We start from the raw sequence: 27,362 nt of genomic DNA, 5'->3' as shown, positions 1-27,362 counted from the left end.
TTGAGACCGGCGCCTTAATTTTCCAAACTTTCGACTGTTGTTAAAATTTAATTTCCTAGTATGTACTGCTAAAGATTGGAGAACACTCTCTTGACATTAGTTGGTTAACAAACACGCGCAACGCAGGTATACTTATTGATTCGCGAATTTGGAGCTGCACCGCATTTTATTATTTATTTAGTACAGTTGAAGTATTTTTCGTAATTACAAAAATGCATAGGAAGGCTTTCCAAACAGTTTTGTTTGTGTTACTATTGTGCTTTGTTAATTTTGGTTTTATTCATACGACTCCACCAAGTAAGTATTATTTTTTTAAATAATATACCTAGTGTTTTAAATTTATTATTTTATTTAATTAAAAAATTACTTACAATCGATATTCATAATAACGAATGCCTTAGCCTTAGCCGGCTTTAGTGTTTTGTGCTCCCTGAGACAAAGGATAAAATTTGCGCCCTTCTGCCACAAAAAACAGTAAATTTAAATTAAATACTTTATCTACATTTATTGTGTTCAGTATGTCTTGTTCCTGGAATATAGTTAAACGCAAATAATTTTTAATTGTATTTAATTTGGAAAAGAAGGGCTCTGCTGACGCATCTGTCACATGCATCGTTAGTAACAATACATTAGGATATACGGCAGTTAATTTATTTCTATTAATATTATAATTTAAGAGTTTTGAAGGCCTGTCACAATGTTCGTGGGGTAATTGTAATTGTAGTCAGTGGTTTGGTAATTTGTCAGATCGTTTAGGTACCTATTGGTTTATTGATTCATTTTTAATTATAACTATTTCTATTTTTAATTGTTGGATGAGAACTGTTATAGAGGAAAGGCGGCAACTTCGGTCACCCAATTGGTTTTTACTTTATAACATTTATACTAAAGTAGTTTGAATTCCAATTTAAGAAAAAGAAAAAAACTAAACATTATTTAGGAATAACTTTTCATAGTTTAAAATATTCTAAAAATATATATTATATCACTACTAATTTTTGCAAAAGTTTACAAAATAGGCACTCAAAAAAGTGCTGTAAATTCGGACACCACTTTTTTCTCGTATTTCGTACCCCCTAAAAATCTAATGGAGTATGACTGGTGCAGAAATAATTCACAGTTAAAAAAATATATAAATTTATTTCATTTTTAAAATAGATTAATTAACAAACTGTACAAATCTGTCTTTTAAGTGACTTAAATACAAAAATATCAAAATAAATTAGCTTTTTCATAAAAAACGTAGGCCTATGATTGTTTTAAGTTTGAAACTAGTTTACTGGCAAAAGTCGCATACGTAATCATGTAATCGGTCCTGGTCCTACAACGAATCCGATTGAAGATACTGATTTCAGAGACAAATGATCTTCTTCCTCAGATGAAGATCCCTTGTGTATGTCAAAATCTAATTGTCTCTTGACCTGAGAACTACACTCTTTCTGTAATTTTTCTTTATTTTAAGCCTTTAACATCTTCTTCTTTGTTCCAATCTTCTTCCATTATCCTTTGATGTCTTTATGTGTTTGATCTTTTTTCCTTTTTTCTTGATAGTACCTTTTTACTAAGTGATTATGGCCGACTAGCAGGGCTTGCGGCCTCTTCCTGACGATTTTTTATCAGTTTTGGAACATGCAAGATTTGAAAGGGGCTTGTGTAAACTGGAGAAGGATTTGAAAGAAAACTTGATGAGGGAACTGGAGAGGTAGGTAAGGTAACGCTTGTTCGTGTGCAACCCATGAAGAAGAATGTGTCACCCGGTGAGAAGATTCAGGATTCTCCTCATAAAGTGTGTCGAAAAAGTTTCAACAGGATCATCAGATGTACAGCCGTTATTATGTAGATCAATATGCTTCTCTTTTTGGACTTCTGCAATGAACTCGGCATCAGAAAACTTGTTTCTATGCAGTGGAAACATTCCAGTTGTCTTGATGCCTATTTTTGCCGTTTGACACTTTACGTAGGCCTTGCCAAACAGCTCCATTACGTCAAATGCTGTAAGAGGGCGTTGGTTTATTAACAACCATTGTCTAATTTATTGACTATAATAAGTCTTTAAAGGAGACAAAAAAGACTTATCTAAGGGCTGTAACTTATGAGTTGAATGAGACGGTAAGGGAATGATTGTAACATGGTTCTGCCTATCGTTCTCGATAATGTCAATATTTCAGGTGTAGCTTGAATGCCCGTCAAAGACTAGGAGAACAGCTGACTCAGTTGTAGGTTTTATAGTGCTCATACGCTTACTGGACAATTTAAAAAAAGTCATCTTTGGTGATATTTCTAACCCCCCTTGTTGGCAATATCGCTAACCTATTATTTCGAATGCATTACAGTCTAACAATTGAACGTTATACTTCAAAATTATATATTTGCTGAAAAATAACAATAAGTAAGTATTTAAGAAAGGGACGTGCATTAACTCAGGGGATTAAAGGTCCCAGGGATTAAAATTATTAACTCGTTACAATTTTGAAAAAATAATAGAAAACTTATAACCAGATAGTGCATAGTGCAACTAAAAATAGACAGGACTCATTCTGGTTCAATCAAAATTAAAAGAGGGGTACTGCAAGGTTACAATCTCGCTCTATTAGTATTTAACTTGTACTCGGAAGTTATTGTGTAAGAGGTACTGCAAAACAATACAACACTCCATATATATATATATATATATATATATATACCGTCTAAATTTAAATACGAGTACGACCATCTAAATTTAAATACACAATGTGAGTGAGATTAAAATCTCACTGAAATGAGGATATCGGTCAAGGAGAAATAAAAAATGAAAAAACTATTTCAATCTTTTAATAAAAAACGTTTCGTGCAGTATTTCCGCACTTCTTCAGTTCTAATGATTGCAAAATCATATATAGATGTCAAAAAATGTCAAATGCATATGTTGAGGTGTTCCAAGATATATTTAATAAACATACAATAAAAGTTACAGTTAAAAAAACACATTCAGAGTTTTTTTAAAATTTATAAAAACATTAAAAAGTCACAAAAATGTCACAACATGTTAACAAGAACAGTATAATATAATACAATAAATTCTATTCTATCGCTGATGTACAATTATCGAAACATGAAGCCAGGAGAAAAAGTAACTTGTTTTAATTGAGCTTAGTGAAACAATTTTTTTATTGAAAAAAGCATGGAAAGTTAACTTTATTGGTAGAGACACCAAAGTAATTAAAAAAAGCGCCTATTTTTTAACAGATAGGGATCTACTACTCTGAAGGGCAAAACAAAAAATAATATGGCTTGGGAAATAGTCTATGTGCGAAAAATCAACTAGATGACAAATATATGTTTACAGGACAGAATAGAAAAGTCAATTTATTTATAAATCTAATTAAGAAGAAGGTTGGATATAAAAAGAACCGATGACCATTGTTGGGGAACCATGTGGTTCCTTTTGGAAAGGATTTTACATCGAATATGATGTATGAAAATTGTTAAAGTTCTCGTTGAAAAAGAAATTTTTTTTCGATGTAAAATCCTTTCCAAAAGGAACCACATGGTTCCCCAACAATGGTCATCGGTACTTTTTATATCCAACCTTCTTTTTCGTTAGATTTATAAATAAATTGACTTTTCTATTCTGTCCTGTAAACATATATTTGTCATCTAGTTGATTTTTTACACAAAGACTGTTTCCCAAGCCATATTATTTTTTGTTTTGCCCTTCAGAGTAGTAGATCCCTATATGTTAAAAAATAGGCGCTTTTTTTAATTACTTTTGTGTCTCTAAGAATAAAGTTACCTTTCCATGCTTTTTTCAATAAAAAAATTGTTTCACTAAGCTCAATTAAAACAAGTAACTTTTTCTTCTGGCTTCATGTTTCGATAATTGTACATCAGCGATAGAATATAATTATTGTATTATATTATACTGCTCTTGTTAACATATTGTGACATTTTTGTGACTTTTTAATGTTTGTATAAATTTAAAAAAAACTCTGAATGTGTTTTTTTAACTGTAACGTTTATTGTATTTATTAAATGTATTTTGTAACACCTCAACATATGCATTTGACATTGTTTGACATCTATATTATGACTTTGCAATCATTAGAACTGAAGAAGTACAGAAATACTGCACGAAACGTTTTCTATTAAAAGATTGAAATAGTTTTTTCATTTTTTATTTCTCCTTGACCGATATCCTCATTTCAGTGAGATTTTAATCTCACTCACATTGTATATATATATATATATATATATATATATATATATATATATATATACATCCTACTATCATTTTCGCATCGATACATTATGCTTTTACCATCAATTTAGCATCGTCTTGCAAAGTAGCATCTGTATATCGACGCTACTTTACAAGACCTTAATAACTTTTTTCCCGTACTTGTTACAAGAATTTTAACCATCTCATTGATTAGAGTCTTGATACCGTGTTGGTATTTTAAAATATCCGCTTTCTCTTTTTATCCCTTACTGAGTTATCTAAGTTTATTCCAGAAAATGTTTGAGTCTAAAATGATGGTACAGTGAAAATATTATATATTTTTAGTTCAGGGTTTTACCGTTTACTCGCTGCCATTATATACATGAAAATGTATATCCCACTTTCATTATCAATCATTTTAGCATCAGAAATTTGGCATCGTTGTTGAATATAATATTACCCACGACGAAATAGTAAATTTAAGAATATATATATATTTTTTTCATCTACAAATCATTCTGGCATCATGTTTGGTTAAAAGTAACGGGTTATGATATATTGCAACTACCTATTGTATCTTCGCTCCAATTCGTCCAGTCGCGACGTACAGCACCTCAAATGATAGGATTTAACCAATAAAATACAATAAGACAGAAAAATCAAATATAGCAGCATGTCAAAAAGGCCTTAATTATATATCTTCGTTTCTATAAGTCCAATCGTGACGTACAGTATCTCAAATGACAGGATTTAACCAATTAAAAACAATGAAATAAAAAAATTAAATACAGCAACATGTCCAAAGGGCCGTAGTCACGTATCTTCGGTCCTATTAGTCCAATCGTGACGTATAGTAGCTCTAATGATAGGATTTAACATAAATAATACAATGGGATAGAAAAATCAAATGCAGAACAATGTCAAAAGGGCCTTAGTTGTGTATCTTTAGTTCTATTAGTCCAATCATGACGTGCAGTACCTCAAATGAAAGGATTTGACAAATAAAATACAATGAGGTATAAAAATTTAATGGAGTAGCATGTCAAAATGGCCTTAGTTATGTATCTTCGGTCCTATTAGTCCAATCGTGACGTACGATACCTCAAATGATAGCACTTAACCAATAGAATACAATGACATAGAAATCAAATACAGCATCACGTCAAAAGGGCCTTAGTTACGTATCTTTGTTTTTAGTGGCCCAATCGTGACGTACAGTACCTCAAATGATAGGATTTAACCAATCGAATACAATAAGATAGAAAAATAAAATACATCAGTTTGTCAAAAGGGCCTTAGTTATGTATCTGCGGTCCTATTAGTCCAATCATGACGTTTCGTACCTTAAATGATAGAACTTAACTAATATAATACAATGAGATATAAAAATTAAATGGAGTAGCTTGGCAAAAGGGCCTTAGTTATGTATCTTCGATCCTATTAGTCCAATCGTGACGTAAAGTACCTCAAATGGTACCATTTAACTAATAGAATACTACGACGTACAAATCAAATAGATCAACACTAAAAGGACTATAGGTATATATCTTTGCTCCTATATATGTTATGTCAAAAGAGGCTTAGTTGCGTAAACGAATTAACGCACAGAAGTGTGTGGCATATTACGTGACAGGATTATTAGCGAATACCATACGATTACGTCATACATCTCTTTGCATACGTCCACTTTTAGTTAACTACTTAGTATGTATTCAGTACTTTGCTTTACGGTTGTTGAGGCATTAACTCTTAAACAGAAGAATGTTAAAAATCTTGAAAGCTTTGAAATGTGGTGCTACCGCCGTATACTAAAAATAAGTCGGGTGGATAAAATTACAAATGAAGAGGTAATACGCAGAATAAATAACGATCCAGAAGTTATACTGAATATAAAAAAGAGAAAACTTGAATAGTTTGGCCACCTGATGAGAGGACAAAAGTACACATTCCTACAAAATATAATGCATGGAAAAATCCAAGGACGCAGAAATCTAGGCCGTAGAAGAATGTCCTGGATGAGAAATTTAAGAGAGTGGTTTGGCTGTACCACTAACGAATTATTCAAAACAGCAGTAAATAAAATTAGAATCGCCCTAATGATATCCAATCTGCGATAGCAGAGGCACTTAATAAAGAAGAAGATATGATAAACTCGAAAAATCTTCAACGTTCACTGTTAGACATATGCCTCCCGTTCAGTATACACATTTACTGCTCCTTGACGCTGTGACGAGAATGAGATAGGATTTAACAAATAGAATAACAGAAAACTAAAAAAGACAATGTGTCAAACGTGGAATGCGTCGCAGAACGTGAAATATTAGCGTAAAATTATATGATGCCATAGACGGTTCTTTAATACCCAGCAAACTCGCTTTGTAAAGTTACATAGCAGGGATCTGTGCGAGAAAAAGTCGATCATTCGTTTTATAACCCAAAGGGGACCATAAAATATTCAACGTTAAAATTTGACATAATGTATCAGTATGACAAATCTTTTTTCTCCCGCGTGTGCTTGCCTGTGTACCTATACAATAGGAGTCGTGCATAACCTTTAAGTTGATCGTAATACATGCAATAAAACATAAATGCACATAAAACTGCAACAACAAGTATGTTGACGACTTGGGTTAGTATATACAGTGCATTCCGTACGTTTTTTAAACATGGTTAGGAAATTGTTGACTGGAGGCTATTAAAGAAGTTCTTAAAATAATTGCGGGTCACCGCCTTTTCTGTAAATGGAGTGAATATTGTTATCGATTTAATTTTTTTCTTCAGTTGAACAATTCCTGCTGGTATTTGGTCTAAGCTTACTTCTTTTTCTCATTCAAACTGTTTCATAGCTAATTTTACTTCCTCTTTATAGTGCCCTGTTCACCTGTTTTGGTAATTTCGGACTATTTCATCTCTTATAACATAAAACAGTTGTTTCAGATATCTTTATCGCGTTTCCTTTTTTTTATGGATGAATATGCTGCCGTTTTCATCTCCTACTATTTCATATGGAGCTACACGATTAACAATTCCAAATCAAGAAAAGACAAATAACACTCCGAATTATATTATACAACTAATAGTCGAAAAATAAAGAGCAAGAGGTAGATAATCAGACAATTAAGATGAGCGCTACATGATGTACGCAATGCCACATTTGAACACTACATTAGTACATTGTCTAAAGAAGATCATTCACTATGGATAGCAACAAAACACTTAAAGAGACCTGATCAATACAACCCACCAATTAAGAAAGATGACGTTAGTTGAGGGAGATCAGACCAGGAAAAAATGTCAACATTTTCAGAATACCAGATAATAATAATCAAGCAATAGAACACTGAAAACTTTTGTTTTTAACTGTACGCCCGTGAATGACTTATTATTTTTTAAATAACACTTAATATTGCACTTTTTTATTGTATTTTTTTCATCTTTCAAGATAATTCTTATAGGAATATATTTATTTATAACATACGGTCTTATGGAAACAAGAGTTGCAGTAAAAGATTTTTCTAAATATAGAATGTAAACCATATTTCTAATATATTTGTGAAAAAGAACCAGTTTATAATATTCCGGACGACGTAATAAAACCTTATTTTAGACTATTGGTCAATGAATTGAAATCATTGTTCAAGAAACGAATTATTCAAGTGCAGATGTTTTACTATAAAAACATGTACAACCAAAATCTCGATTAAAAAAATTGCAACCAGTTACTCACGATGAAACTTAACCCCATTATTGATTTTACAAGTAATAAAATGGGTCGACAAAAGACCAGTTTTAATCCTTACAACATTTAAACATAATAGTTATATCTTGGTTTAATCAGATGAAAAGAAAAATTATACACAAGTACTAAAACCACAAACTATTCTCGATTATAACTTGTTGAAAAAGAGTGTTGATTTTAGTGATTAAGTGGCTTCTTACCAAAGCCCAATACGCAAAATTCTGAAGTGGTACCGGAAAGTGGCAGTGGAATTAATATTTAATACCGCAGTAGTAAATGCTTAGTTGCTAAATAATAGAAAACGTAAAAAAGCGACAACCTATCCTTGAGTTCAGACTGGAGTTCGCGAAGGCATTTGCAAATAAAGAAATGTTGTAACCCTCACGAACAGTTACACCCAAAAATACCATCTCAGGCAAAGCGATGTAGATAATACAAAGAGAAGAAAGTGTACAAGATGTAACAAAATTTTAAGAAGAAGCATGATTAGTAGAAAGGACGATAGAAAAGTTAAAAAAGTTAAAACATACTCTGAAGAATGTGATGGCAAAACTGGAATATGTCTAGTGTGCTTCAATGGAGCACATTCAAAAACAATTTTACTTATACAGGAACTATTATTGAGTAAAAACGTATTATACCTCAAGTGGCCTTATAGTATTGGAAGTCGTAAGTTGATAGTTTTAGTAGAACATTTTAATTGTTAATTACCTCCGTAAAAGTGAGTTATAGTATTTATAAAAAGACGGATGTAAATAATATGCCTTCGACATCTAAAAAAGCTAAATGTGAATATAAACGTCGGTCAGAAAAATCGAGGATTGCGTTTTGGAAAGAAACAACACAAACAGAATTTAAGACTTTTCTCGGACTTATGTTCCATATGGGGACAATTAAGATAAACCGTCTGAATGACTACTAAAAAAGTATGGGTAACTTCTATAATAGTGTTGACTTGACTAGATAATTGCTCATAGCCCATATTAAGAAATAAGCGAATAGATAATCCTCACTTGTCAAAGAAACTGAAAAAACGTGAAGTGGTCTAAAAACTAAAAAGTCCCCTATTCAAACTGGTTTTTAATAAAAAATTTAATAATATGTTAAAGTTTTTTTAATATACCCTAAAACTAAAAGCGAAAAGAATCGATTGCAAGTTACAAAATACTTGTAGAGTCATACTGTTTGGACAAGTACAGTTGTTTAAATAATCGCTTTCTGTCATAAACAAATTGAATAAATTGTAAAATATTTTTTGATCTGCTTGATATTTAGCACACTTTAATAACTCATCAATTGCCATAATTGCCTGTCGATAGGCCAAAAACAAAGTTATTAACATTATTTATAAATTACTACAAACATAATATCATAAAGTTTACGGTTTTTTGGAATTATATCAATTATTTATGTATTTAAATTTGGTATTTCCCTACATAAAAAACTTTTTATGGTCTACAACTATTATTTGAATTATTTTTCTTTAGAATGTATACAAAACGTTTTATAAGCAAAAAATTATTTTTTTTTTGCCTTTTAAGATTGTTTAAAAAAACAAAGCAAAATCAACTGTACGTCTTTACGAATTTTTCGTCAGCTACCCCTCATACTATTTAGAATTTAAATTTCTGTATAAGATTTTTTATTTAGTCAAATATTATTTTTTTATGTGATTAAGCCACAATTATTGGTCGTTATTGAGATGAAAATTACATTTTTAATTAACTAATATTTAACGTTTTGATTTCCACTATTATTTTACAATAGCTTTGTTTATTGTACTAATTATGTAAACATGTGTATACACATTTTGTACAGAAAAACGTTGTTTGAGAACGATTTCCGGAATGGAAATCAAAATTTCAAACATTATCACAATCACAACCAATAATAAAGGCCTTAATCCCATAAAACCATAATATTTATCTCAAACTATTCATCGATAGCTTCGACTAAACAGGTTGTAAATTAAAATTTATGTAAAATATTCCCCTACACGATTCTCTGGGCAAAAATATCTAGGTTAAATAAATATAACATCTAAACGAAGAAAAAAACCTGTTGAGACTGCAACTTGTGAGCAGGTAGTTTCAATGTCGTCATTCGAACTTGACCCAAACAACCGATCGATATTTAGGTATCTAAAATATTATTTTAAGGATTAATACCGGCAACATCTACTGGCTCTAAAATGATGCCAAATACAGTGATTTTACCGCTCGATGTTAAAACGTAGGTTTGATGTAAAAATTAAATATATAAAAAAAATCGGAATATTAAAAAACCGACAACAGTGCCAAGCCTACAAAGGTACCCTAAACGAACATACACAATTTATAAATAGAAAATGATAGCAATTCTTGGTGATGCTAAATTACTGCAACGTGAAAAGAGTTCTAAAGGATAGCGGGATGTATATATATATATATATATATTTTCTTTAGTTTATAGATTTTATTAATTTAGTTTTAAAAATTTTGAGTAACATATAATAGAAACGTTTAATTCACCCTGTATTATAAGCAATTACGATAGAAGTTATGACGTCTACTTACAAGTATAGAAAATTTTCGCCATAAAATTGCATCAGCCACTACACTTAAGATCATGGTCTACAGATATAATGTTTTTAATTTTAAAACACAAGTTCAAGGAACAATAATATAATATATGTACCACGATTCATAAAAAATATTTAGAGGGAATTGAAAGCTGTATTTATAATGTCTTGATCTTTGAAGCAAAAGAAATACAAGTTGTAAGTTTTTTTATTATTTAAAGACAGTGGTTATTACTGACTGGTCTTACATAGTTACAAAAAAGTGATGTTCATAAAACAGTTCTGAAAGTGATAGTAAAAAAAATTAAATTTTATGGAATACATTTTTTTTATATAATTATGTTTATTTACAATCTACATCAATATAGAGTATTAAGTAAATGTTTTTCAAGTTTTGGGCGAGAAGGAGAGACATCCAATGATGTTTCAACTTATTCTATTTTGGTTTAGTTTTGAAGTAAGGGGCCAGGTTATATCTAGTCTTCTTGTGGCTGGGCCATTGTTGAATATTTAGTGACGTTGGCTTTGCACAGCCCCATGGGTGTAGTCCTTAGAACCAGATGAGTTTGAGTATGGTTTTGTATAGAAGAATTTTGTTTTGGATGTTGTTTTGATTTACGTCAAAGGAGCCAATACATTTGCCGGAATTTTAAGTAGACCTGTCTTCTTTTGGCCTGGATATGTGTCTTCCAAGTCAGACGTTGGTCAAGATGGAGGCCAATGTATAGAGCGTCTGTTATTGTTGGTATTTTTACATTTTCCATTCTTACAGGTAGTCATATGTTATGGCGATTGGTAAATGTTATTTGGGTTGATTTTGTTTTGTTTACTTTTGTTCTACATTTTGTATACCAATCACAGTATATTCAGATGATGGTGCAGATTTTGTGAGGCTTGTATGGGATCTTCATTTACAGCTAGTATTGCTACGTCGTCAGTAAAGGAAGCGATTGTAGTATTATTAGTCTCTGGTATATCGGCTGTGTAGAGAGAGAAAAGCAGCGGCTTTAGAATGCTACCCTGTGGGACTCCGTGAGTTGATAAGATAGCGGTTGGATTGTTGGCTTTTGAATTTTACAGAGAATAATCTATTTGATATGTAGGAAAATATGTAGGAAATAGTTACTGGGTAGTGATATTTTTACTTTGTAAAGCAGACCTCTGTGCCAGACTTTGTCAAACGCTTGTGAGATATCTAGAAATATAGCAATACAGTATTTCTTTTATTCAAGAGTTTTGATATTTCATTTATCATTCGATGAACTTGTTGGGTAGTGGAGTGATTTTCCCGAAAACCAAACTGATGACTTGTTAGTAATGTTAGCAAGTCATGATCTGCGTATATTCTTTGTAGCAGCAATCTTTTATAAACTTTGCTTACGGTTTAGAGTAGGCTGATGGGTCGATAAGATGTTACTTCATTGGGCTCTTTTCCTGGCTTGAGAATCATAATGATTTTAGCAAAATTCCATATTTTTGAGAAGTATGATAAGCTTAGGATGCGGTTAAATATAACTGTTAGCAAAGTAATGGTCTTGCGAGGAAGTTGTTTTGGTACTTGTGCCGAGATTAAATCATAACCTGGAGCCTTTCGTGAGTTGACTTTGTTTATTTCTTTTTTGACTTATATAGGAGTAAAACGTTTAATTGGGAGTGACATTTGACATGCTGCGCTAATAAGTTCTTCCGCTAATTAGAACCCACACTAAAAAAACCTGGCCAAAGGCACCTATCCTTGTAGGAAGCAAAAACCAGAATGCAAAACTATCGTTTTATGCTAATATAACTACAGTACAACAAAAAAGGTACATTGAAAAGTACATGTGCACTAGATGAAGGGTTACAAAAAATTTGCAAGAAGCTTAGTGCAGATTTTAAAATATTATATAGGAGTATAGGAGGACTTATATACAGTCTGTCCCAAACCCTTCTTTCAGTGCGTCACTAATTTTGACGTCATATTGGATTTTAAGAATGTCGAGAATTATTGCATGACATTTTAGTTCAATCTGACAGTTGCAGGATTGTAATCGGCTAAATGTGAAAAGATTATTTTTTTAAAATGTGAAGTAAAAACTTGAAGAATTCAATTTTTTTTTACTTTACATATTAGAGGTCCCGTCCTGTATAAAAATGTTTATTGCGCATTATATTGGAACGGCATTTTGTCATAATTGCTATTCTATACGTTCCAAAGAAAGTGCTTAATTAGCTAAGATTTATTTATGGATTTATTATTATTTATTATAAACACTATGGAATTGGAATGTTTGTTTATTTAAAATAATGCTTTCACCTATAGAATCTTTTAAGAGTTGACTGCGAGATATAAAAATTTACTGGCAATTGCAAGGCATCAAAGCAAACATTCCTGTGATAAAATAGCATCGATTGAAATCAGTCATATTCGGATAAGTAATTTTCGGAAAGTTTCTGTGGCAGCCATTAGTTTAATTTTGTGAAGATTTATCATAAAATCGTGAAAATAGTTTAAATAGTGAGTTATTCTACTAGATTGGGTTTGCAAATGAAAGAGTGTTATGAAGTTTAGGTAAAGAAACAATGGACAGTTTAAATAGTAAAGCAGTCGATTTTTGAGTTAATCTAAGCGTCTATATTCTTTGCTACCAGTTTCGGTATGCAGATGAAATAGTGTTAATGGAGTTTAGTTAAAAAACAAGATACCGAATGTAAGTTTACCTTCTTTTTTTATGAATAACAAAAATGAATATTATATTTCAAACAATCCACAATCCGATTCAGAACCTAATTCATTAAAATCAATGATTACAGGGGATATGTGGCTGGCATCAATTATATCTTATATTTTAATAAAATGTGGTTCTAAAAAGAACCGTTTTAATACATTTGAATATCTTCTAATTGAAAATAATTTAATAATTTTAATATTAGGCTTTGTTCTTTCTCGGTATATCTCGGCATATTTAAAATATTTTTATGACAATAAATACAAAATTAAATTTTCACTGTAAAATGTCTGAAAATACTAACCTGGAATGACAATTATCATTTTATCAGTTGACATTATCATAGTACTGTCACTATTGAGACCATCTGCGTCAAATTATATTTATGCGCATCATTGATTGGATATCTATTTAGCGCATTCTAAACTCCAACCAATTATATATCCGAAAGTAGAATTCGCTTTAATATGCAAATACCCGTGAACGATACATAATTTTCTAAGTTCTATGTATAATAATCACAGACTTACGCTTTTTTCTGTCACTTCTAGCTTAATGCGTTAGAGAGAATTCGATCAACTATGACGCACTGAAAGAAGGGTTTGGGATGAACTGTAGGAGTAAAACGTTTAATTGGGAGTGACATTTGACATGCTGCGCTAATAAGTTCTTCCGCTAATTGAAACCGTCACTAAAAAAACCTGGCCAAAGGCACCTATCCTTGTAGGAAGCAAAAACCAGAATGCAAAACTATTGTTTTATGCTAATATAACTACAGTACACCAAAAAAGGTACATTGAAAAGTACCGTTCGCGTCATAAAAAACTGGTACAACTCTTATTACCGAAAATCATGTTTTTCAAGTTGTGTAAGTTGATCTTGTCACATGTGTCATTCTAATTTCTAGGGCACTGTTGCCAGTTCAACGAAAATATTATATGAAATCAGCTAAAAGCAGGGCTCTGTGACAGACCGCCAGTTTTGGGTATTCTAAAAACTAAAACATCGAGCATTCTCGATCAGTCAGTCACATTAAATTTGTTTAAACATGCAATCCTAAAAAATTCTCATATTAATTTAGTAATTTTTCATTATCTCAATTAAGTACTCATACCTTGATTTGTATTTTATTATAATTTATGAAAATATTTCAATTCAAATATAGTGATAGATAAAATCAATCTAGACATAACTTTAAATTATTATAATAAAACATTACAGTGAGGTATTGGATCTGTCACTTTATAATCTACGTTGGATAAAGTATAATGTTAGTTTTTGTTAATGTTATCGTTCATATAATAAATAATAAATTAATTTTGGTAGTTGGCCTGCGACTAAACTTATTGATACAAAATACAGTTCGTGTTCGCTAGGTAATTGAAGTAAAAAATTAGAATTAGATACAGTAGATGCGTTCCAATGTTCCCTGTGCCAATAATCTAGGTTTAAAGATCCTTCAAATATTTTGGATATTAGCTGAACCCTATCTCTGGTTATTAAATTTATTAAATACGGTTTTTTATTGTTAATGATAAAAATAATACCTATCTAATAATAACTTTATTTTTTTTTTAATTAGATTTAGTGCAATTCCGTTATCTGTGATGGCAACAGCGAATTAATTCACGAACCACTGTATCCAGTCTGAACCCAGGTTTACACTGGGAAAAAAAAGTGTACCAGTTTTATATGACGGGAAGTGTACATGTGCACTAGATGAAGGGTTACAAAAAATTTGCAAGAAGCTTAGTGCAGATTTTAAAATATTATAAAATATAAAAATTTATTATTGTTTTTATGGGATTAAGCCACATAAAATCCTTCTGTGGCTTAATCCGATAAAAACCTAATATTTAACTTAATCATGACACAAGAACGTAGTTTCAGAACCTTGATAACAATTGATGTAGATTCAAGATCTTTGAAATTATTAGATAATAATTAAATAAGAAAAATATAATTTATTCTTGGGTCGTTTAGTAAATCTTGTCACAGTCCAACTCGTCATTTCCAAATTATGTAGAAATGGATTGAATGGGAGAATTGTATTAAACTTGTACCATTGTTTCTATAGAACAGTTAAAGTACATTACTAGATAATGGACTAAAACGCATTTTCAAGCCAACATATCTGCGGACAAGCTTTTTCAATTACAACCATTTCAAACTCGAAAAATAGAAATCGCTTAAATAAATATAAGTTGGAATCTTCAACTTCATACAAATATTGAAATAATTATTAAAATAATATCAAAGTATTTATTTTTGTATCTCTTCACATCGTAATTATACAGTGTGGCGTACCGAAAACGAAACAGAGGCATTTACTGGCAGATGATGATTCCTTTTTTGAAAAAACGCTCGGACCCGTCGATTTTGTTTTCGAGGGGGACACAAAATTGGCATAAAATAGCTTTAACATTTGCAGCCCCTTAAGCGGGGGTGGCATCATCCCTAAAATCTTAAATGAAAAGGGGGGTCGAATGATCCATTATTTGAAAGGTCTTTCAACTCCCTTTATAATGATGTAAAATTCATGTATTCAATTCAGTAGTTTTGGAGATTTATTGATTTAAAGTTTAAAGTAGACTTTAATAGGTACATCAAATTAGTTTGTACTTCTTTCAGAAGAAATTTGAGTAAAAGCATTTTCTTGATAAGTAAATGCTTTTATTTACTACGCCCATGGTTTATTAATAATAAAAATAGCAATTGAAGTGTCCTTTGTGACAAAAAAAGTTGTTTCTTGAAGAAAGATAAGTAGAGAATGCCACGTACTTATTTTAAATAGGAAATAGTACATTAGTTTGCGATTGATTTGACCAATCTTTGTTGTTAAAATATCATTTATTGCTTTATACATAAATTAACCATGGTATATTCCACGGCAGAAAGGGTTGAAATTATTGAAATATTTTTCGGAAATAATCAGTGCGCTAATAGAACAGCACAAATTTTTAATGAGCGACCTGAGAACAATAATGTGCACCGAAAATATGTTCTAGAACTTGTAGCTAAATTTCGGGAAACTGGATCAGTCGCCAATAAAAAACGTAATATTGAAAATCCTATAAGGAACGAAGCATCAGAAGTGGGGGTTTTAGGGCAAGTTATTGTAGATCATACATTAAGTACCCGCAAATTGCAAACTTCGTGTGGTGTTAGTCGACGTACTATCCAACGGATTCTAAAGGCCCATAATTTTCATCCGTATAAAATTCACCTTGTACAAGAACTTAATGAAGACGATTTTGATAAGCGATTAGAATTTTGTGAAGTTATGAGTGAACGAATTACAAACGATGAACAATTTTTATTTAACATTTGCTTTTCCGACGAATGTTCCTTTTTTTTTTAAATGGCGAAGTAAATCGTCATAATTGTCGATATTGGTCGGACTCTAATCCCAGAATTTACCATGAGGTACACACACAGCAGCCACAAAAATTAAATGTTTGGGCTGGCATTTTTGGCGATCATTTGGTTGGTCCTTTTTTCTTACCTGGAAATTTGACTGGTGAAATCTATTTGGAATTACTACAAAATGCCATAGATCCTGCGCTAACAGATATAATTGAAAATCAGAATGATGGTCGATACGTTGAGAATATGTTGATGTTCCAACAGGATGGTGCCCCACCACATTACGCATTAAGAGTTCGGCATTATTTAGATCAGACCTTTCCAGGTCAATGGATTGGTAGAAGAGGTGCCGTTGAATGTCCCCCAAGATCGCCAGATTTATCACCTTTGGATTTCTTTTTGTGGGGTTACTTAAAAAGCAAAATCTATGCTACTCAGCCAACATCCTTGGAAGATTTACGACAAAGAATTGTGAATGAGTGCCATCAAATTACTCCTCAAATATTGCAAAATGTCCGGCAACGTTTTCAGCAAAATCTTTATTATTGCATGGAAAGTAATGGTGGTCATTTTCAACATTTACTCGGCTGACAGGTCAGTTCATTCTTTATTTTTTAACAACTTTGCTGCTATGTATTGATCTCCTCTTACGATGATGTATTTAAACTTTAAATCAATAAATCTCCAAAACTACTGAATTGAAGTACATGAATTTTACATCATTGTAAAGGGAGTTGAAAGACCTTTTAAATGATGGATCATTCGACCCCCCTTTCCATTTAAGATTTTAGGGATGGTGCCACCCCCGCTTAGGGGGCTGCAAATGTTAATGTGATTTTATGCCAATTTTGTTTCCTCCTCGATAACAAAATCGACGGGTCCAAGCGTTTTTTTTTAAAAGGAATCATCTGCCAGTAAATGCATCTGTTTCGTTTTCGGTGCGCCACCCTGTATATTAAGCAACTAGATTAAAAAATATGACATAATTATTTATTAAACAAGGGAAATAAGTATTAAATTTTAGTTCGCGGTTGTATTGTTATATTTTGTGGGACAAAAGCCGAGAGCTAAAATCTAATATTTTTTCCGTTTACATATAATACACAATTTTTGCTGTAATATAAAAAATGACGAGTTAATATTGAAATATATTATTACAATATATTTTTCCAATTCATTGGAAAAGAAAACAGGCGAAGATGAAGCAGATGCCCACAACAAGAAATAGAAATATCAGATAGAGAAATAAGAAAGGCCATAAAAGCAATCAAAAATAAGAAAGCACCGGGACCTGGAGGAATCACACCTGAGCTTATAAACTACGGCTCAAAAAAATTACACCGGATGATAAAATGGATATTTGATGAGCCATAAATGGATAACAGAGACATATATGCCATCTTTATTTAAGAAAGGAGAAAACGATTCGAAAACTATAGAGGTATAAGCGTAATATCATCAACAGGAAGATGATATAGGAAGATATTGCGAGTAAAGATAGAGCAAGCGATAAAAGGCAAAATCGGGGAGGATCAGGCAGGCTTCACGGCAGGAACATCATGCATAGACCACATATACACACTGGAAAAACGGTTGGAAAAGAAAAAAGCAAAAAATAGAGATATACATTTGGCATTTGTGGATCTGAGAAAGGCGTATGACTCTGTACCAAGGTCAGAACTATGAGAGGCAATGTACAAATTAGAAATACAGAGGGAACTCATAGAAGCTATAAAAGCTCTGTATAAAGAAAATAAAATGTCCATTAAAATGCGAACAAGAATCATAGGAGACCTCACCACAACAAAAGGGGTCCTGCAGGGTTGTTCCACATCTCCAACCATATTCAAAATGTACATAGAGAAAGCCTTGACTACATGGAAAAGAAAATGCAAAGGCATGTTTGCAGACGATCAAGTAGTGATTGCACAAGACCAAGAAGACCTTAGTTATATGATGAAGAAACTATAAGAAGAATATACCAAGGCTGGCCTAGATATTAACCTGGCGAAAACAGAATACCTATCTACAAGTGAAGAACACATAGAAGATCTACAGATTAACGACAACGTAACAATCAAAGAACAGGATAAATTCAAATACTTGGGGTTTATAATCACGAAAAAGGCAACAACAGAGGAAGAAATTAGGCAAAGATTAGGACAAATAAGAACATTAATCCACCTAAATATGAACACAAAAACACAGATTAATAAAACATTAGTGGGAAGTATTATGACATATGGGGCTGAAAATTATAAATAAAAAAACAGCAGTAAGATAGTAGCAACATAGATGGAATGCCTGCGAAGATGCTGCAGAGTAACAAGAAAGGATAGGAGATGGCAGTGAATACTGTAGAATCCTTGAATATATATATATATATATATATATATATATATATATATATATATATATGTATATATATATATATATATATATATATATATATATATATATATATATATATATATATTAAAGTCAAAGAGTTATTACCGAACATAGCAGTATATTAGAGTCATAATCGTACTCCGTGTTTAAGTAACAAATTAATTAATTATTTAATGTTCTGCATATACTTAATTAGCCTTTTATTTCAGCGGTTTGAGTATATCTAAATTCCAAAATCAAAGAATAAGAGAAAAATGGAAGGAAAAAGATATGCGAAATGTCAACACAACCGTTAAAGATGGCTGGTCTGTTAACAAGGCATGCAATCACTATGTAGTTCCTCGTAGAACACTTAGATTACATAAAATGTAATAACATGTCAAAATGTACAATGGCTCTTAGATGTGTTCTTAGTACCGAGCAAGAAGACGATCTGTGTAGAAGGCTAGTTCGTTTAGCAGAGATTAGATATCCGTTAATAAGAAAAGTGTTACGAAGATGCGTATTCAATTTTTGTAAGTTAAATAATACCAAAAATCCTTTTTTACTCGATAAAAGGTTGGCAGGTCGTTACTGGCTCAAAGGATTTTTAAAACGAAACCAAGGTATAAGAAATCGTAAAGCACAGAACATGAATCCTGCAAGAGCGCAAAAATTAAACAAATTTATCGTAAAAGACCATTTTGAAAAACTTAGGAAAAGTGTTTGTTGGATAAGCCCGAATGAATATATAATATGGACGAGAAAGGATGTCGCCTAACATTACATCATCAACAAACAGTTTTAGCAAAGAAAGGTGCAAAACGAGTATACATAGTGGCAAATGAACACGCACAGAATGTTACAATAGTATTCTGTGGTATCGCTATTGGTGCCACTATTCCTATTCCAATTTTATTTAAAGCCATACGACTTAAACCAGAATGATCAGATTCATTACCTCCTGGTGGAACTGTAATGATGACACCTAAAGGCAGCATGACAATTGAGACTCTTAAAGTTTGGTTGCGTCATTTTGCGAAGTACTAATCAGCTGGCAACTGTCTATTAATTTTATGATGGCTCTTCTTCTCATCTCGATTATTCTATTGTTAAAGAAGCAGATAGGCTTGATATTACCCTGTATTGCTTGCCCAGCAACATATGAGCTCCAGCCCATAATAAAGCCCAAGGCTGTTTTTAGATCCTTCGGGCACTTCTGGGACGATGAATGAGGTTTTAATATACTGGACTTAAAACAGAGATCGCTCAATAACGAAGCGTTTCGGAACCATTTTCTTCATAGTATGGGATAAGTCTCTGAATCCAGATGCACTAGCAATATAGATGAAGAAAAACATGACACTTCATTTTTAGATATACTAACCACTCCAGATATGGCACAAACATCTACACAAGCAAAAAGATAAGCCGCTGTCAATAGTAGAGCGCAAGTTGTGACAAAAGATCTGTTCGACACCAAAGTCAATAAAACCAATACCACCCGTAAGAAACCCAATTTACCTAAAGTAAATAGAGTAGCCGATATGAGATTATTCAGCGTTTGTTTGTGTTACATGAGGACTGACTTGGACTAACAAAAGAAGACACTGTTCAATCATTTATTTGTCCTTATTGTTCTTAATTGCTGCTGACTGATATCAGAGCAGGATATGGGAAGGGAAATTTTGATAATTAGGTGGGAGAATGGGTGTAAAACATAATTTTTTCTGGGTACCAGGAGATTGGGATATAATTATAGCTCACGTACGCAGGGTTGCATCCCTGAAGTAGATCTATCTTCAACAGAGAAGGTAAAAGAATATCTACTCGCTACTCCGATATAACATAGTATATAACCCCGATAGATTATAGTACTGTTGTGACCTTTTACACATATGAAAATAATTTTTTTATTTTGCTGAATTTGCACAATAAGTTTTTTTATTTCATAAATTAATTTTTTTTATAAATATTTATTGGAGGTCCTTCAAACGGACTTCGAATCTAACATGATAGACACTCTTTGAACTGAATTTCGAGTGCACCACAATAAGCATTTTTTTGTGACTAATACGTTAATATACAATTAATTATTACCGTCACAATTTCTTAACAAATGTAATTTTCTCTTTATTATCATAAAACAATTCACGTAAGATCTATAATAATACCATTCAAAGTTAGATTCTGATCCTATATGTTGTGCAACCGAAAAGAAAAAGTCAATAACAGACTACTGATTATTTTTAATTAAATATTTAGTTTTTACGTTAAGGTCAAATTTCATCAACTGATACCAAGAAATTCATTAAAATACATATTTGTTTCAAAATCTTAATTGCCTTAAACGTAAAGGTAATGTTTAATCCAATTTAGAAAAGAATCGATCTAAAAATCAACATTTTTACGATATTAGCATAATCTAGAAACAGGTTCTGCACTTAATTTACATTAATTTTAAATTACATGTAGCGTGTTAATTAGTATATCAATCTATAAATCTGCGGCAACCTGAAAGATGTGACATTCATAAGAATCGGTATCGAAGTTAAAATCTGTAAGAAGGTTATGTAACTGAGTGTTGTCTGGTAAATCATGATTTATACAGGTTTTTGACGTTACTAATTCCATCTTTGTCGACTTGAATGTCGTAATGAAATTTTAAACTTTTTTAGTTAAAATTATAAAATTCTTTTTCACAGAAAAGATGTTTATGCCTGAGTGGTGATTATCTCAGTCGCCCATGTGTATACACTATAGGCCCTTTCATCAGCCGCCATGTTTTTCGTACAGTTTTGACCAATGGCGTATAATATATTGTTATGATTGTTTATTTTGACTTTGATTTTAATTTATTGAGCCAATAAAAAAATTATAATTTAATTGTTATCAAATGTAAAATAAGACTCCTGATATTACCTGTGTTCGATGGATTCAAAGATTTTCTAGTTGTCCTTTATCGAGATAGAGAAGAACGATAATAATAAAAGAAAATAGTATATTACAAAAATTAACTATTCTTTATTTTATATAAAAAAGGAATAAAACAATTTTCAACTTCTGCCGCTATCTTATCAATCAGCATACAAGAAAGTAAATGAAATTTTTATAATAATAAGATTTTAAATCTACATAAAAATCTATAATAAGTGAAAACCAATTTTTCTTAACTTTCCTTTACTTGAAACAAAAAACAACAAAACTGCAACTTTTGATTAGTCAAACAAAACTCAATTCTTTAAATTTTAATGATAAGGACCATGATGTCAACACAGATCCTTCACAGATACCAATTTCAATTGTACAAAACACTTACAGTTTTTTTTTCTTATTGCATTGTATGTTGGCACATACCCAGAAAAATCCAGTCTCCTCAACGATATGACCTCTTCTCTTTGGCACCTCGGCTCCTTCCTAACGTCTCTGCAAACCTCCTGCAGACTACACAAAAACACCTGATTCACTTCTCCAAAAACTCAGCTACTTATTTATGCCACAAGGACCTCCTCTTGTCAACTTGATGCCGTAAAACTACTTTCACATATACTTCACAAAATGCCCACGGTAGATACAAAGACCTCTTTTATTCTACTTGTTATCTCCTTCTGCAAAACTATTCACTTCTTTTCACAATGCCGGTATCCAAACTCACGAACCACACCCTATCTTCTCACAAACGACTGTTTCCTTCGATGGCCAAATTACAACTGCCTCTCCCCGTCTCCTAATCAGGCTAACCCCATTACCATTCAAAAAAGACTATCCAATCAAAAGCTCAAATCTTGTTTACTACTGTTAATGTTTGTTCTAAAAATTCTGTGTATCATTTGGGAAGACCAAATTACTGTTTCAGAGAAAGAATAAATAAAAATTGATTTTTCTATCCTCAGTCTGTTAATACACAATCTATACCTGTTTCCAAAGATTAGAATATGGTCATTTAATACACAAACAATGACAAGATTAACTTACAGGTAAAATGTCTTCTAATTCTACACAAAGGGGTTTTTTGATAATTTTGTTGGAAACGGAAAAGGTCGTTTGCCAAACAAATTTCTATTCTTATCTACACTAAATCGTATCTTAAATTACTATATACATTTTGTTTATAATGATGTCTTAAAATTTTATTCCGATGGATCTTTTTATTTATTTTTTTCTTTGGTTGGGAAAGAAGAAGTATGACAATATATTATACGTCAAACGTCTCTGATTTATAAATTAATAAAGAAATATTTATTAAATTAATATTTTTTATTTAATAAAGAAATAACAATGTCTATAAAGAAATAAAGGCTTTGGAAAATTTAAAAAATAATATGTAAATTAAATGATGTTTAAATGATTTAGAGCGTATCTCACTCTTACATACTTCATAACGACATCGCTTTGTTATTTCTTTTCGTACAGCTATCATAATAATAATCGATTAAATATTTGATTTGTTAATTGAGGCACTTTTTCCTTTATTTTTGTATTTTTTTTTCAATATCTAGACTCTTTTTGGTATTTATTTATCTTAATTATGTGTTCACATGTCCTTTATGGTGATTTATATTTATATTACTAACCTACATGATACTATGATTAAGAAGATAAGATATTGCGCATAAGTCGTGACGTAATTGGAGAGTTGCACGTTCGTAATGTCAGTTTTTTGTATGTGTCAATAAATAATCTTTAATAAATAGTTTGGAGATATCCTTTTGTGTACGATTATTGTAATTATTAAACCTTTATTTAATATTATTATTTTGCTAATTGAATAATTTCATCACAGAATGCATAAAAATCCCATTTAACTTTAATAAGAATTCAAATTCTACTCTCCAATGACGGCATGCGCGAACACGACCGATGTTGGGTTACGGGAAGATCCTATCTTGTTAGTCATAGTATCATGCTAACCTAACCTAACATGTTTGTTTACTTCTAATAGTTACAAACTATTCCCCAGTGTCACAAATTATGTTTAGTAGCGTCTGCAGCTGCAGGTCTTTTTCACCTTCAGAGGTAATGACTGTATCGTCGGTAAAACGAATGTTATTTATATTTTTACCATTTACCTTGATTCCTTCTGTACAGTTTGCAAGTGCTTGTGTAAATAACTCTTATGAGTATATATTAAATAGTAATGGTGAAAGCATACAGTCTTGTCTCACACCTCTACTTATCTGTTGCACATCCATGCCATTTATATCTAATATTACCACAGCCTGTTGGTTACACTACAGATTTCTCACTATGTTTTTGTCGAGTCCGTTTCGCTTCCAGTTTAACGATGGCGAAAGCTTTATCATAGTCTAAAAATGCGAGGAAAAAGAGATTACTATATCTTCATGATGTTTCATGGAATACTGAGAGGCACACCATCTGGATCTGGTTTTTCCTTACATAAACTTAATACGCAGACAATGAAACATAAAACAACATTTGCTGCTGGTAATCTATTTATCACCAGATTTTTCCAGAATTGGCAGTTTTATGTGAATTCTTTAGATTTTTAGCTACTACACCCACTGCAATTAAAGATGACCCATTCTGCACCAAATTAATCTTTACTTGTGAATTACCTCGTATTATTTTATTGACTGCCTACTGTCACTACACTATTGCCCCAAAAGATACTATATTGATCAAAAGATTAAGATGTATTCAAATTAAAAAAGTCGGTAACGACAAGCGGACAGCTGACAGGTCTTCTCGTTGATCAGACAAGAAGTGACGCTCAGAAGAAAAATTCTTTCTCACAATTCTTATTATAAAAACATACTTAAAGTTTGTTTTCGCGTTTGAAATTTTAAAACGCAATTCTTAAAGAGTTAGCTGAATAAAATAAACATTTTTAAATTTTCTTTATTCTATTCCAAGAGAAACTTAAATTGTTCTTATTAGGAGATTTTTAGATTATGAAAGAATTCGGATGGGATTTGAAACACGTGAATTAAAACTTTTGTATCGTCACAATGCTTTATCTTATTTGTTCTATATTTTTGTTATTCAAAATTTATAATGACAGTTTTTTTAGGTCACCAGATGAATTTAGTACGTCAGGAGGAGCCACCGTCGATTGAATATAAATATATCGTCAGAAATATTTTGCCCGCGGAAAGTCACTGGTGGAGAAGAGGAACCCACAGATACCTCGTGGATAACTCTCAGGTTCAAGTTGTTCTAGCGAGATGACCAGAAAATGAATGGGTAGTTTGTTATCCGTAATTAAAGTTTAAATCAATGTGACTGATTATCTATCTGACGTATTTATTAAATGTAATCATGTATATATTATTCAATGTTAGTTTTTAGGTAATGGTCTCCAAAGAATCACAATAAATTATTTCTAATTTGCTCATGACTAAAGACTCAAGATTGGGCAGAATCATTAACGAGATAGTATTTATTAGGTAGTTGTTAAAAGTAAACAACTTTTCTAGTTTCTCGAAAACAAAATGGTTCTAAGATTATCTTTCTGTATCAAATATAACCAACGATATTTTTATTATACTTTTACAGTGGTCTAGCTTTTACAGTGGTCTTTATATTATGTATTATTCGTTTCTACAGTTTGGAAATTGTGTGTGAAATAAACTAAACAAATCATGGGCGCCGTTAGGATTATTTTCAGGGGGGAGCATTTGCATCTACACAAACTATTAACCAATATAAAATAGAGAATTATACATGTATAGCTATTTACTTTCTTTCCGGACAGGGGGTACAAATGCACTCCCTTGCACACTGCTGCTGGTGCCCACCAAACAAATCATACGAAAATTAAAATATTTCGGCCATATTAGCAGGACAAAAAAATGGACTATTGCAGATGTAACCAAAAACAAACATGATCGTCACAGAACAAAATACTTAACACAAGTGCAGTTTAGCATGTAGTAACGTAATTTCTTGATAAGTTTCTTACAAGTCAAATATGATTGGTGGGGTTTAATTTTTTTTGGCGACAATGTTTATTTTGTGAGATATCGACGGTTAAATTTAAAAAAATAGGAAACGTGGCCAATTTTTCGAATTATTTACAGAATCAATTTTTGCTCTAAAAGAGCATTTGTACTGTGTTATGGATAACTTAACAACAACATTTAACTTTAAAGCCAATTCAGATCACACATGCTCTAGTATGGGGAAAAACAAAAATCGAAGACAAGGTGGGTTAAAAATGAAAGGAGTTGGATCCATAGACTCTTTGTAATGGGCCGGATTTTTTGATTACGTGACTTAAATGACCAATGGAAAGTTCACGTGGTCGATAAATCCGCCCTATTATACAGAAAATTGCAGATTAGAACAAAATGCAGGGAAAGCTTTTCGTCAGTTTTCTTTGTCACACTGGGGAACGGTAATGTATCTATGGTTGGATTCATAGACATATAATACAAATAGACTGAACGCTGCAATATAGACGCGTCCCCCCTAGTGCGACAGAGACAACTGACTCAAAGCATTCTCTGCATCTGTTTCTAATGGACCGGGTTTATCAACCACGAGACCTTCACTGTTTCAACTGTCAATTGTCTACATATAATTTTATATACCAAAAAAGTTATTTTAAAATCTATGGTACAAATAGTTTAAAATAAATATTTATAAAATTTGATTTTTAATTGATAGACCACAGTATTAAAAATGTACACTGAAGATAATGTTCCAATTTTTCTAAATTTTGTAATGTATTTATTAAACCTTAATGCTATTATATCTGTCAATAAACAATATTCAAAATATCTTCTTTTCTTATTTCTTAAACTCTTAAGTTTTATTGACGCATCTACTTCTATATAATTCTGATAATACTGATAGTTCAAAAACAAAAATAATCTAAACATATAACCCTCCCTATCAAATCTCCCTATGAATCTTATATATTCTTTTCTCACTGGAAGAACTCCTCATATCTTACCAACTGTAACAATTCACCTAAGGACCTGATTGTATTCCTTTTCTATTCCTAAAGAATCTTTACGTCCACTCCCTAATAAAACTCTTTAATACCATGTGGTCCAACAAGAAGCTGCTGCATAGCACCTACACTCTTTAAAATATATCTGAATGAGGTGCTCTCAGTGTGGAGAAGAAAGTGTTGCAATATGGACATCTCAATCGAAGACGAGAGATTGTACATAATACACTTCGCTAACGAGTGATATATACTATATGGTTAGAAAACTGGAAGAGTACATCAAGTGAGGCCTCACAAGTAATATACGAAGAACAGAGTACTGAGTTGCAGGAGAAAAACCAGAAAGCTTAAAATACATGTAAGTCCAAATAACATCAAAAGCAGGGAGTAACGAAGAAATACATTCCCGGATTGGCCGAACAAGATCAGCCACTAGACAGCTACATGGACTGTTGTGGAATAATAAAATAAAACAAAATAAAAGAAGGATTTATAAAACAATA

General features: G+C 31.7%; 1 long non-coding RNA gene across 1 annotated transcript; it reads left to right on the top strand.

Annotated features, from left to right (window-relative positions):
• Positions 1-26,683, top strand: LOC140444766 (uncharacterized). Its single transcript, XR_011951336.1, has 2 exons — positions 1-297; positions 24,973-26,683. It is a non-coding gene; the product is annotated as an uncharacterized lncRNA (long non-coding RNA).
• The last annotated feature ends 679 nt before the right edge of the window (positions 26,684-27,362 follow it).

Source organism: Diabrotica undecimpunctata, chromosome 6, assembly GCF_040954645.1.
Source record: "Diabrotica undecimpunctata isolate CICGRU chromosome 6, icDiaUnde3, whole genome shotgun sequence".
Classification (NCBI taxonomy): domain Eukaryota; kingdom Metazoa; phylum Arthropoda; class Insecta; order Coleoptera; family Chrysomelidae; genus Diabrotica; species Diabrotica undecimpunctata.
The sequence above is the reverse complement of the archived record's forward strand: the minus strand, read 5'-3'. Positions and strand labels throughout refer to the sequence as shown.